Below are 14975 nucleotides of genomic sequence, written 5' to 3'. Positions count from 1 at the left end.
TGAAGATTTTCACATCAATGTTCATCATGGATATTGGCCTGAAATTTTCTTTTTTAGTTGTGCCTTTGCCAGGTTTTGGTATCAAGATGATGATGTTGGTCTCATAAAATGAGTTAGGGAGGATTCCCGGTTTTTGTATTGTTTGGAATAGCTTCAGGAGAAATGGTACCAGCTCCTCTTTGTATCTCTGGTAGAATTCAGCTGTGAACCTGTCTGGTTCCAGACTTTTTTTGGTTGGTAGGCTATTAATTGTTGCCTCAACTTCACACTTTTTTATTGATCTATTCAGGGATTCACCTTCCTCCTGGTTTAGTCTTAGAAGGATGTAAGGGAGGATGTAAGTGTCCAGAAATTAATCCATTTCTTCTAAATGTACTGGTTTATGTACATAGAAGTGTCTGTAGTAATCTTTGATGGTAGTTTGTATTTCTGTGGATTTGGTGGTGATATCCCCTTTATCATTTTTTTACTGCATCTATTTGATTCTTCTCCCTTTTCTTTTTTACTAGTCTAGCTAGTGGTCTGTTTTGTTGATTTTTTTCAAAAAACCATCTCCTGGATTCATTTATTTTTTTGAAGGTTTTTTTTTTTTTTTGCATCTCTATCACATTCAGTTCTGCTTTGATCTTAGTTATTTCTTGTCTTTTTGCTAGCTTTTGAATTTGCTTGATCTTGCTCCTCTAGTTCTTTTAATTGTGACATTAGGGTGCTGATTTTAGATCTTTCCTTGCTTCTCATGTGAGCATTTAGTGCCATAAATTTCCCTCTAGGCACTGCTTTAAATGTGTCCCAGAGATTCTGGTAGGTTGTGAGTTCGTTCTCATTGGTTTCGAAGAACATATTTATTTCTGCCTTTATTTCATTATTTATCCAGTAGTCATTCAGGAGCAGGTTGTTCAGTTTCCACGTAGTTGTGTGGTTTTGAGTGAGTTTCCTAATCCTTAGTTCTAATTTGATTGCGCTGTGGTCTGAGAGACTGTTTTGATTTCTATTCTTTTGCATTTGCTGAGGAGTGATTTATTTCCAATTATATGGTCAATTTTAGAGTGAGTGCAATGTGGTGCTGAGAAGAATGTGTATTTTGTGGATTTGGGGTGGAGAGTTCTGTAGACGTCTATTAGGTTCGCTTGGTCCAGATCTGAGTTCAAGTCCTGGATATCCTTGTTAATTTTCTGTCTCATGGATCTAATATTGACAGTGGAGTGTTTAAGTCTCCTGCTACTATTGTGTGGGAGTCTAAGTCTCTCTATAGGTTATTAAGAACTTGTTTATGTAAATTTTATTCCTCAAGTAAACTAGTCTAAGAAGAAAAAGGAAACTTAAAAGTTCCACCATCGAGCTCCAATGAAGAAAGAGAAAAAGTATTCAAGAGAAATAATCTGATTAAGTCTCTTTCAGGATCCAACATAAAAGGTACAGGAATTCCTGAAGAAAATCAATACAATTGGACAGATACTATAAACTACAATTCCAGAAAACTTGACTGAATTTTTTTTTTTGAGACGGAGTTTTGCTCTTGTTGTCCAGGCTGGAGTGCAATCGCACCATCTCAGCTCACTGCAACCTCTGCCTCCCAGGTTCAAGCAATTCTCTTGCTTCAGCCTCCTGAGTAGCTGGGATTACAGGCATGCGCCACAACACCTAGTGAATTTTGTATTTTTAGTAGAGATGGGGTTTCTTCATGTTGGTCAGGCTGGTCTTGAACTTCCGACATCAGGTGATACACCTGCCTCGGCCTCCCAAAGTGCTGGGATTACAGGTGTGAGCCTCCAGGCCCAGTGAACTTTACTGAATTTTTAAAAAGAATGTAAGCCAAGGAGACTATATGTAGTGATAACAATGATATTTTCTCTAGGCTTGTTTGCCCTTTTTTCCTTGTTTAAAACAAACATCTGCAACAGACATATCTTCATTTCATAATATTTTTAATTTGCATTTTAAGGAAAATTTTAGGTTTGCGTTGGGAACTAAATTAAGGTCAACTACTATAACTTGATCACCCTATACAGAAATATGTCTCCACATCAATACCATTGTAGTTTAAGCAATAATAATACATTAAAATTAAAATACACCATTAAAACTTCCTTAACTAGTGCTATAGTCTGAATGCTGCTGTCTCCTAAAATTCATATGTTGACATTCTAACCCCCAATGTGATGCTAGTAAGAGATGTGGCCTTTGGAGGTGAAACTACAGCCCCACAAATGTGATTACTCTAAAACTGGTCAGCACCCTAGGCAACACTGTGAGACCTCATCGCTACTATTTTTCTTTTTTTTATAGAATTAATCAGGTATGGTGACATGTGCCTATAGTTCCAGCTACTTGGGAGGTTGTGGAAGGAGGATTGCTTGAGCCCAGGAGGTCAAGGCTGCAGTTAGCCACTGCTGTGCAGGAAGGGAAGTGGGCTGAACTCGAGGCTCCCTTAGTGAAGCTCTGTTCTGGCTCGAGCTGCCACAGTCCAACAAGAACAGCACTAGGTTACTGACTTTCACAGTAGGTGGCCCTGCAAACACCAGCTCATACTGCATTGGTTGGTGGGTCACCCTGATGGGCCCCTTGGCTTTCCCCTTTCCTTTGGCTCCCTTGTCTCTTACCCCTCAGTGCACAACCCTCAGTTTCTCCATTTCCCCAGACTTGGCAGTTGCTTGGGCTGCCTGAAACACTGGCTATCCTACCAAGAGGTCCCGGCATGCCATATCATTGGTTGGGTGCTGACTACAGGTAGCATCTGTTCTGGCAGTGAAAGCATTGTTGGGACCTTTAGTGCTCAGCAGAGATAGCATATTCCATCCTCTAATTCTGAGGATATTCTGCAGTTCCTCCAGTCAATACAAAGACATGAGGATGAGTCTCCCTCATTTGGCCAGGACCCCTTGCAGCCCACAGCCATCTGTTGGGGGATGGCCGGATCCTCAATGGTACCATAGAGTGGCCTGCCTCAGGGCCAGGTAGTTTGTGATGGATGCCATTGTGCCACTCCAGAGTACAATACATTCTGTCTCCATGTTTCATAGATACCACCCCATGACTGACTCTGCCCTTCTGCCCGAATCTTTTTGCCAGCTTTGGTTCCACAGTAATGCAGCTCCACACTGGTGTGCTGCCACTTTGCAGGTGCAGGCTAGTCTTGCGGTGCTACCTTACATGAGTACAGTTGGTCCACTTTTATCTTGGTGACAACCAGATGGACAGATAAGATGGGAAACCTAGATGTATTCATCCCAGTCTTCATTCTTCTCGCCAGAGGTCTCCATGGGGTCTTGAGGGCTTAGGGTCTTGGGACAACTTAATCATGATAGCTCTGACTCATCGATATGGCAATCACTGGCCCTTCAAATGGTTTACCCGCCAAACTGGGATCTCCATCCCTGTACCTGCCTGTGGGAGCAGTCTGCATTTCAACCTGAGTTCACCTAGCATCTTTCTAGTTTCAGTTAACTTTGTAACTGATACACGCTTGCCTGTGCTAGAATCTCCACCTCAGTGGCTACTTGAAGTGCAGTCAGGAACATCCAGCCAATCATGACTGCCACAGCAAAGGCATCTTTCACTTGGATCCACCCCCTACAACAGGTTTCAGACCCTTCAGCATTTTGTGGGGAAATCCCCATACTCGCATCGGGCCCCACATAGATGTGGATGTTCAGCTGGTGATTTCCCTCAGATTTCCCCTACCCTGATCCCATTGTCTTGGCACTTAGAAGATTTTCTTAGCTCCTGCAAATATGTAGGGCATACTTGGGGGAACCTTACTAAGAGGTCTAGTGGCAGCAGACATGACAGAATGCCACTGCTTGTTGAAAAAAGCATGCAATTCATATACCGCACTTCCACTTAGCACCCTCCCCCTGGCAACGTCCACATGACAACCCTTAGGTTGTTGCTGTCAGGTGCATTGCCATGAGTGTCATTCTATGGGTATGCTGAAGTGATTACTGTCAGGTGCCAACTGTAAGACTCCAAGTCTCATATGCCTAAACAAGACAGCTTATCCTGTGGATGACATTTCATTCAGGTTCTAGTAGGAGAGGCAAGCACCCAAATGTAGAGGGGTGAAGTATAATGGGCTACTTTGGACTTACATGTGCTGGTTCTAACATGTGGTAATGTCCCAGTTCTTGTTGGATTTCTTGGATCTCTTCATAGTGAACTTTGGATGGTTCTTCTGAGGAACTTTGAGTCTCGAAAGGTGTCCACCCAACTAATTTCATTACAAATAGCTGTCACCGAAACTCAAGCAGACCATCAGTGCAAGCTCTTAGGAGGCTGTCTATTTCTCCTCTGGAGGAAAGTGAGAGGCCTTCAAGCTTTCCTCAGTTCTTGGAAGGCACTCTTTATAGCAGCCAAGACTGTGACTAATAGTTGGTATACTAATAGACAAACATATAGCAGCTTAGGAGAACTTGCTTTTCTCTAACAGTCCAAGTATGAGCAATTCAATCTGATACAGAGGATGTGAGGTACTGATCCAGAAGTTTTCTGCGTTAATAGTCCAAGATAACTTCCCTGGCTTTTATCTGTTACAAGTCTACTAAATCAGGAGGGAAGAAAGGAAAAACATGCATGTAGGGAATGACTCAACCTGTGGTCAGAGCTGTATTAACCAGTGCCTAGTCATATGGCTATGGCTAGCTGCAAGCAGCTAGGAAAAAGATGGTCTTTAGCTATTAAGCATTCAAAGGGGCTGGCCAGAGTTCCATTGCTTGAGGCACAGAAAGCCACTAGGAGAATAACACAATGGACTTTGGGGACTCAGGGAAAGGGTGGGAAGGGGTGAAGAATAAAAGACGACAAATTGGGTGCAGTGTACACTGCTCAGGAAATGGGTACACCAAAATCTCACAAATCACTAAATAACTTAAGGAATCAAACTCCACCTGTTCCCCAATAACCTGTGAAATAAACTTGACTAGAGAGATTCGAGAGACTTGATACAGAAGGATCGGGGAACTTAAAGATTAAGTCAGTCAACTTGAAGGTAGATCAAAATGTCCACAAAAATCAGGTGTTGTGGTCGTACAGCCTTGTGAATATACTAAAGCGATCTTCACAGTATGCAGATTAAACTCAGTACAAAGAGAACCATGGGCCTGGGACCACTACTTTAAACCACAACAAATCCTCAGCTGCGTAAGGACGGATACAAAAAACTAAAGTGCAGTGTGTTCATCTTACTAGAGTGCTTACGTTTCATGTTAGGGTAAGCTGTAATTGTAATCACCCAACAGATCATTCCTGCCCACTGCACAAGCAACCTACACACCCGGACAATGGCATTGCAATAAAAAACTTAACACCACGCCAGCTTCTCTGTGTGCGAGACAGTCACTACTCAAATGGGTTGCCCCAAGAATTTAGGGTTAAGGATTTTAAGGAGAACTTGGTGGGTAGGGACTTGGGAAAGGAGGATTGGTTGGGTTAGAGATGAAATCAAAGTCAACATTGTCCTCTTGACACTGAATCAGTTCCTGGGTTGGGTGAAAGGCACAAGATCAAATGAGCAAGTTTATCCGTTTGGGTGCCAGCTGATGCATAGAGTACAGGGTCTGCAGAATATCTCAAGCACTTGTCTTAGCTTTTATTACAGTGATGCTAACCATGGGAGAGATTTGGGGAGGCTGACAGTCTTGCAGCCTCCAGCTGCATGAGTCCTAAACACCAGCTTCTAATTTTGTAGCTAATGTGTTAGTCCTGCAAAAGCAGTCAAGTGCCCAGGCAGGAAGGGTTTGTTTTGGGCAAGGGTTGTTAGCATCTTTGTTTCAACTCTAAATTCCTCCCAAAATTCAGCCTATGCACAGCAATGAACAAGGACAGCCTGGAGGTTGGCAGGATGGAGTCCAGAATATTTCACTGTCACAATTCTCTGTTATAACTTCTGCAAAGATACTTTCATAATTGGCCTCAGCACATGCAATGGGTGTTGACCTAAGTGGATAGGATGTTTGAAAGGCAGTATCCACCATGAGCAGGCTCATTCTCAGTTGATTGAGTAACTTTCTCTATCACTTGAGTTTAAAAACACCAAATATAAGAAAGCTATTTAGTTGTACCTACAGCTTAGAAAACCAAGATACTAAATATTCTTCTGTTGAATAAATCACAGTGTAGCCTATAGGTTGAATATTAACTGAACCATAAAAACTTGGTTCAAAAGCATAACGTGAAGAGGTGTATATATACCAGTTATAATCTACACAGTTAGAATAGAACACAAATGCTGACTTGGAAAACATGGATAGTATATAACAACTATCCATGTATTTCATGAAAGTACTTGGACTTTAAAATGAAAAAAATAAAAACAGGGTTTAAGCATAATCTGGTGATGGCATATTACTAAATCACAACTTTCACTGTCAGGCTGGCTGTCCTGTTATCTACATATAATTCATATTAAAAGTTCTTGGACGAACCTGACATACGTGTTTTTATGCTTTATGAAACTCAGGAAAGCCATGTTTGTTCTAAATATGATGAACTTAAGATATGATGCTTGGATTGCCTTTCTCCTGGAAGAGCCTTGCAAAAGCAGGTTTCATACATGGCAAATTGGCTCTCCATGTGGCAGATACAGCATCACCAAAACCTGAGACAAAGGAACTAATGGTTGAAGCATTCAGAGTCCAGAATATTCTGCTGGCTCTGCAGGTTAATAAAAAAGCCTAACATGGAAGCTGCATTAAAATGAGCTTTCATTTCAGCTTTCACTAACAAGTTGGCCAAAGTTTATCAGGAAGCTGGTATGCTTGGACTTCCAGAGTAAATGTGTTTGTTTAACTGAGCCCTGGGTGGAAGTCCAAGTTGGTCATAAATAAAGCCTGTCACACTTGTGCTAATCAGGCTGTCCTGTGTTAAAGGCCCACATTTTATACTGTGGGGAATCTAGGGTCTGGTGCCATCTTTAAAGATGGCTATACATACCACTATCATGTTTTCATACTTCAAGTTCTGGGGTACGTGTGCAGAACATGCAGGTTTCATTACATAGGTATACATGTGCTATGGTGGCTTACTGCACCCATCAACCTGTCATCTACCTTAGGTATTTCTCCTAGTGCTATTCCTCCCCTTGCCCTTACCCTCTGACAGTCTCCAGTATGATGTTGCCCTCCCTGTGCCCATGTTTTCATTGTTCAACTCACACTTAAGAGTGAGAATATGCAGTGTTTGGTTTTCTGTTCCTGTGTTAGCTTGCTGAGAATGGTTTCCAGCTTCATCCATATCACTGCAAAGGACATGAACACATCCTTTTTATGGCTGCATAGTATTTCATGGTGTGCCTGTGCCACATTTTCTTTATCCAGTCTATCATTCCTGGGCTTTTGGATTGGTTCCAAGTCTTTGCTATTGTGAATAGTGCTACAAAAACATACGTGTGCATGTGTCTTTATAGCAGAATTTATAATCCTTTTGGTATATACCCAGTAATGGGATTGCTGGGTCAAATGGAAATACCAGTAACTTTCTTGACTGCTTTCAGTGTCTGGAAGAGCTGTTCAGGGATAGGACTACTTGAACTTACTTCTTGTTGTAAATAGGCACTTACACGCTCTTTTCTTCCTATCTTCCTTTAGGATCACTTTCTAGCCTGTTAATGCTCTATATAGAAGGGCATCTAATGAGACGTTGATGTCTCTAAGTATTGTGTTGATATCCTTGATTTGCCATGTTAGAAAACTGCAGCTCAAGCCACCAAACTACAAATGCTCTTCTGCTAGAGTTGGAATGGTGGAATGGAAATGTATCTTGCCTCTAAGGGGTTTGAGGCTTTCAGGACAGCAAGGTTGGCTACAGGAGGGGCTTGCTACTGGATGATAACCTTGATTTTTCAAGGGCAGTATCACTTAGATCTGTTGTAGGAAGATAATGCCCTAGAAACTTGGTTTTTAGTGACAAGTAGACGCAGAGATAAACAACTCTAAATCCCAGATTGCTATCAAATCTAGTTGAGCTCCACATTATGGGAAGAACAGATTTACATTTCCTCTATTCCCCACCTCTCTCCACCTTGGAGATTAAAAGAAATAACATGCCCTCCAGACTTGCTTGGGTGCTCTTGAGTGGTCAGTTAGCATTACAAGGTAGAAAGCTTCTGCAGTCACCCAGCTTCGTGGCTCAATGGATGTGACCAAGTCCTTACCTGGTAGTTCCAGGCTTCTAATACCCTGTAATCAGTACTCAGATTTCAAGGACCCAGTAGCTCTCCGGGGACTGCTTTTCTGCTGTAGATGGTATAATATGGCTCAGAACCTTAGAGATATGTGCTGCCAAGTCTATTGGGGCTTACCAAAGACCAAATAAAAAGCTTATCTGCCCTTGGTATCTCTGATTTGTTAATATGGCCTGGGTTTGTAATATAGCATAGATCTTACTACCTTATTTCTTTGGACCCCATTTAAAACACAATTTCAAGGACCCAAGAAATCCATGAAGGCAATACTCCTGAGGTTGGTACATTCAACTTTGCACTTATTAAAAAGGAATAAAAAATGCCAAGAATAGTGTATGCTGTCTCCCAAATCAACATGCTCTTTTAGTGGTAGGCAGTCAATTACACCTTAGAGGGGATGTTTCCATATGTCCCAGACCAGACTCCCATTTGGGAAATTATCAAAATGAAGGACATTACCTTCATTTATTACCTACCTTCTGGCATGCATAGTATTTTACTTAGACTTTCAAAAACTAACCTCTTTTATTCAACGGGTCAAATTGGTGTGTTGCCACTGAGTGAATCACAGTGGTGTTGAGAATGTCAAGGTGATTTGTGTCCTCCCAGACTATAACAGAGCAGGAAGAAAGCCAACACCTTGTGGCAAAATGAAAATTTTGGTCATCTTTACTGATAGTACTCAAATGTTTTTCTATTAGCTACGTCACGGTCTCAGAGCAATGTCAATATGTTCCAATAAAGTAGCATCTGACACAGTAGCTGTGATTAGGGCTCCTACCAAGTGAAGTTGGAGATGGTCCATTGTCAGCCACATCTATCTTAGGGGTTAGGCCAGTGAAGTGTAAGTTACAACAACCACCACTCCAGGATCCTATAAGTGTTTGGTACTAATTTCTGCAGTCTCTCCAAGACAGCTGTATTGCCTTTGATACCTACAGTTGGAGATTGGAATAAATGACATTAAGGTAGAGAGGGCCAAGTTAGAATTCCCTGAAACTGCATCATCCTGTTCTACCCAAGTCAATGAACCAATGGGACTTAAATTGCTAAGTATATCAAATTTCTTACTCCCCAAAGTAGGGTAGAACCACAGGATGGAATCTGAACCATTAGGCTTCACTGGGGCATGAACTTCAAGCAGTACTCCACTTACCACCTGGTTTCAGGAACCTGATTCTAGCATAACAATAGTATGGTGGGTTTTCTGGTATAGATACTGCTTTAGGATCTATATATCCAGTAGACCACCAATCTGAGTTTCTAACCTAATATAATTAATCAAATTATTTCTGCCAAAGGATTGGGGAAATACTCCTGGTATTACAGGCTTTTTCTTGAGGAAATCCATTCCCCTTCAATTAAGACAACTGGCTCAGATCTGAAAACTTCAGAGACTGTGCTCATTGCTATCATATCAGAATTGGTCAGTCCTTACATCTCTTCTAGTTGTACAAGGTAAATCCTAACTATCTGCTCATCTCAACCCTAGAACATCACATGTTAGCCAATGCCAGATACTTGAAGGTCAAGGTACCCTGGTGGCCATAGAGGGACTCTTGATGTCTCTTACACTAATTTTAAAATAAAAGATGAAGTGCTATCAACTGGCCCTGCATATAAATACTTAGTATCCTTATTGGTTATGGTAACCAAATCCAATGAGTGTCTCCTACTGTCATTAGTGTCTCATACTGGCCTCTAAAGGACAGTTCCTCAACATTTCTGCCCTCATTAATGCATTACTCATTGCTTTTGTCCCCTTGAAAGGCCCAGAAGATACTCCCTTCTTAGGTGTTACATCTTCTTGTATTAGGAAAACTATTACAACATCCTCTCTGTACCTTCTGACCCTTTCCTCAACACTCCATTGAATCAGCTCAAACATGTACCTCTCTTTATTAAAGGTCACCATGATTTCCAAGCTTCAAGGAAGCTTTTCCAGCAGTGTCTGGCTAAGTTCCTCTCCAGATGTCCTAGCCAGGAAAGTAGATCGTGAGTCCTGAGGAGGTGCCAAACTCCTAACCTCATGATTCAACATCTTCAAGATACTTGGCCATGCATGTTCTCACAGGTGACACAGCATGTTTACCAAACATTGCAACCCTTTCAGTGTGGAAACTTTTCTCCCAGGAAAAATAATTTCTGACTTAGGGTATCTGATATAAGATACATTATATATTATAGAGATAAGTGAAAACAGCAGGGGTTGGTCTTTTGTGTGGGTTTTTTCTTTTTTGAGGATGGAATAGAACACTTTTTGACATATCTGCCTGAGATGCAATCTTGTCATGGTCTTCAGGCAATACGAAGCTGTTCTTTTTTGGGGGTTTTCTTTTTAAACATAAAGAAGGGATCACTTCTCCAAACCCAGAAGGTTTAGGGGGAATCTGAGAATTGAAGGTACCCAAGTGTTCACCCAACTGTACTTACCTTAAGTCTTAGGGTCTCTCTCCCTATCAAGATGACAGTATCTCCTAATGTCAAATGCGCAGTCTGAATGTGCAACCTTGACATGTCTCTTATGCTGGGTATGATGTCTTTTGTATTTCTGCCATGTTTGCAGTCAAGTCTTCAGTCTGATGTTTCAGTCTGATCTGTCACCTAGCCATGGGAAATGAAAGTCTCCTGAGTCACTGAGAATTCCTGGCTTTCATGGAAGGTCCTGAGTTGCTAGTTAGCTAATCGGAGCCTGCTGTTCATTCTTCAAGGTTTCTAAGTCAGTTTAAGAAGCCAAGCTCTTCTATGCTTTTCATTGTCCCACATGAGGTACTAAAGCCACTGTTACCCATTGCTTCTCTCTATACCTGTACCTCAATCCAAAAAGAGTGAGAGTCTAGGAAGTAGCAGTACAAGGACTTGCCTCTGGGATATCTGACAAATGGAAGAGATGTCTCCATCTTTCATGTGAAGAATAAACATCTGTGCATTCATCCATCAACTCCCCCTCCTCAGTGGTAGAGATGCCCTGAGGGAGTTAAGATTCCTCACACCCAGGCTGTGAGTATGTGTTGAGCTGACCTCTGGCTTCAGAAGACTGGGGTAGAAGGCACAGACATACGTAACTTACTTCGAGGCCAGACACTGTTAGCACGAGTCTACACTTGCATAGCCCTGTCCAAAACATCTGCCACTGGAACTAGCAGTGAGTTGGGGGATGGGACTTGGAAGAAACATGCCTGTAACAGGGAAAGAAGTAGCAGTGCAACTGGCTCAATACTGTCAGACCTTTCCCTGACACTCTATGTAATCTGTCTGACAGTATTCAAGAAGAGGGAAGAAATGATCTGCCAGTTCCCCCTCCCATAAATCATACTTCATGCAAAGTTGCCTTTCCTATACATCCCACTTACATGAACATAGGTACTGAGCAGGGCTCTGGGGCACCCTTTGCCCACATCTGAATAGGGAAACCCAAGGCAGGAGTCAAACTACAGCATAAATATGATGCAACCTATTCAGAAAGGACCTGAAATGCCACAGGTGTCTTACGCATGCTGTGTATGTGTATATTAAGGGGAAAATACAGGTAAGACTATTGAAGACATGAACAAAAATAGGCATGATCTAAGACACATGGATTGCTGAGCCCAATAACTTAGCCTCGTTAACTTCAAGTATACATGGAACACAAAATGACCAGAAAAGAGGTCACAAAGCTTCAGACTTGAAGACATTGCCATCCTGTCTAGGTCTGGTTTTCCCAGAAGTCAGAGCCTAAGGAAAAATATGAATGCAGGAGGCTTATTTGGAAGGTGATCCCTGGGTGTGTAGCATTGAGTGGAGTGAAAAGAGCTAGTAAACGGAACATTTAAGCTAGTTATTGCTGGAGCTACCTGGGTCTCTGATTTTTCTCCCACTGCGGACCTCTGAGGAGCCTTGGAGAATGTCCTTCAGGTGTGCATCTGCAGAATGAGAGACTACACAGGTATCTTTCTTCTTAAGGGTTGCCCCTAGAAGTCTGAATTTCCCACTCTGAACTACCTTGCATGCCGATTAAGTTCTTGAGTTCCAGAAAAAGCCCTTGCAGAATAAAATGGGTAGTGGACCTTTGAGGTACAATGCTATCAGCCTGCACTGACTATCAACTAAAACCGGAGGTGTGCTGAGGGATGGAGGTGTGCTGAGGGATGGAGGTGTGCTGAGGGATGGAGGTGTGCTGAGGGATGGAGGTGGGATGAGGGATGGAGGTGTGCTGAGGGATGGAGGTGTGCTGAGGGATGGAGGTGGGCTGAGGGATGGAGGTGGGCTGAGGGATGGAGTTGTGCTGAGGGATGGAGGTGGGCCACCAAATCAGCTGCTTACATGTATCTCCTTTGACCAAGATATAACATAGTTATCTTTGTCTAACTTATATGTGTAGAATTTAGAAAAAATCAATTGGTAAGATCAAATCATACAAATGAGAAGATACTACAAACTAATGCCATAAGTCAAAACTAAAGATACAGAAGACAAAATGTAAGAGGAAAGCTAGACCAACTATTAACATCTTCTATGAGTGAGCAAATTTTTCTCCCTATGTGATACAACACTTACCAGAACCCAGTGAAAACAGAAGTTGAGAAAACATTTTCTGGAAAGTCCAAGAAGATAAACCTGTCAAGATTTACAACCTGCCTGGTGTGGAAGGCTCTGGTGCCCACCCCTTTTCCTTGCATTGTGTCAGGTTAGTACAAGCTGACCTCCAGCTGCCAGCATCAGGCCGGTTTGAGGACTTTCTCCAAAGCCGTAGAAAATAACTTGCTTTCACGTAGGGCCGGCTGACCTATGGGAATGATCGCATCTTTGGAGCAGGCTTTAGTTAGTATGTAAATACCCCAGTGCATTCACCCCTCAGATGGACTAAATCTAGAATTTCCCCATGACATCAAGCTTCAGCCACTGTCAGTGACAAGTGGCTTGCAGCATCCTGTAGTGGCTGCTGCCTTCTCTTCCTGTCTCGCCTCACCAAGTCGACTCCTGGTGTTTGCCAAATCCACTTGAATTCAGGTTAGGGTCTGCTTCTATGGAAACCCAAACCAAAATCATAAAAGATGCTCCAAGGAAATGAATGCTTGTACTTAAAAAATATAACTAGAAGTATAGAATGAGAATGTCATAAGTTGCTTTATGCCAATAACTTTGAAAACGTAGATGAAATGAATATACCTCTAGAAAAAATAATCTATCAAAATCAAATTACTCATCTGAGCTTTATAACTAGGAGAAACAAAAGCAGGGCCAGACGATTGCATAATTAAGCTTTTTAAATATCAATTGTACAAAGTCTTTGAAAGGATAAAAATCTTACTTTCATAAACAAGATTATCTGAACTTCAAAAGAACAGCACAAGAGAATTTTTGGCCTGGTATTTATGAACATAGATGCAAAAAATACTGAAGCCATTCTGATCTTTCATAAAAAGAAACATAAATGGAAAACCAAAAATTGTATGTTCTCATAAGTGGGAGCTAAATAATGAGGCTGCAAAGGCACAAAAGTGATAAATGGACTTTGCGGACTCACCAGGGTGGAAGCGAGGGTGAGGGATAAGACTGAGTACGGTGTACACTGCTCAGGTGATGGGTGCACCAAAATCTCAATTACCACTGCTTATCTATGTAACTCAAAACTATTGAAATACATGAATACAAGGAAATTCTGACACATGCTACAACATACGTGAAACATGAAGATATGCTAAGTGAAACAACCCAGTTACATGAGGACAGGTCACGTGGTTCTGATTCTAGGAGGCATCTAGAATAGTCAAACTTATAGAAAACAGTGATTGCCAGGGATGGGAGTAGGGAAGAAGGGCATTATTTAATAGGTGTGGCATTTTGGTCTGAGCAGACAAAGCTGGGGCTGTACAAAAGCCTAAATGTACTCGGTGCCGCTGAACTATACACTTAAAAGTGCTCAAATGTTAAACTTTAGGTTATATACTTTGCCTCTGTATAATGTATCAAATTAAAACAGACTGACTGGGCATAGTGGCTCACGTCTGCAATTCTAGCACTTTGGGAGGCCAAGTGGGTGGATCACCTGAGGGTCGGGAGTTTGAGGCCTGTCTGACCACTATGTTGAAACCCGATTTCTACTAAAAACACAAAAAATTAGATGGGCATGGTGGCGGGCAACTGTAATTGCACCTACTCCTGCCTCAGCCTCCCAAGAACTGCCTGAACCCAGGAGGCAGAGGTTGCAGTGAGCAGAGATCACATTTTTGCAGTCTAGCCTAGGCAAACAGAGTTGAGACTTTGTCTCAAAAACACAAAAATAAAAATAATCAAAGTAGATTATTTCCAGGCATAGAAATTTGGTTTGAAGTTGATATACCAATGTCTAAGGGAAATTTTCACCCAAAATAGGCAGGGTGGTTTCTAATAGACAAGTGACATTTATGTGGTTGGTGGAAGACCTCAGAGCCTAGACAGGATAGTTTAGCAACCCTTAACATAATCATATGTTAAAGTTACACGTATGATTCCATTTCATGATTCCAGATTCTGCCTGATTCCATCTAGAAAGGCTTCTAAAACGACCAAAGCTAATCCGTAACAAAAGAAATCAGATCATTGTTTCCTGTGGTAGGAAAGTTCCTCAAGCAATAAGGTTCTGTATCTTGGTATGCAGTTATGCAAGAATGTAAAGAAACTTACTGGCCGGGCGTGGTGGCTCACGCCTCTAATCCCAGCACTTTGGGAGGCCGAGGCGGGTGGATCACGACGTCAAGAGATCCAGACCATCCTGGTCAACACGGTGAAACCCCGTATCTACTAAAAATACAAAAAATTAGCTGGGCATGGTGGC

This window comes from Callithrix jacchus, chromosome 16 (genome assembly GCF_049354715.1).
Source record: "Callithrix jacchus isolate 240 chromosome 16, calJac240_pri, whole genome shotgun sequence".
In the NCBI taxonomy this organism is placed as follows: domain Eukaryota; kingdom Metazoa; phylum Chordata; class Mammalia; order Primates; family Cebidae; genus Callithrix; species Callithrix jacchus.
The sequence above is the reverse complement of the archived record's forward strand: the minus strand, read 5'-3'. Positions refer to the sequence as shown.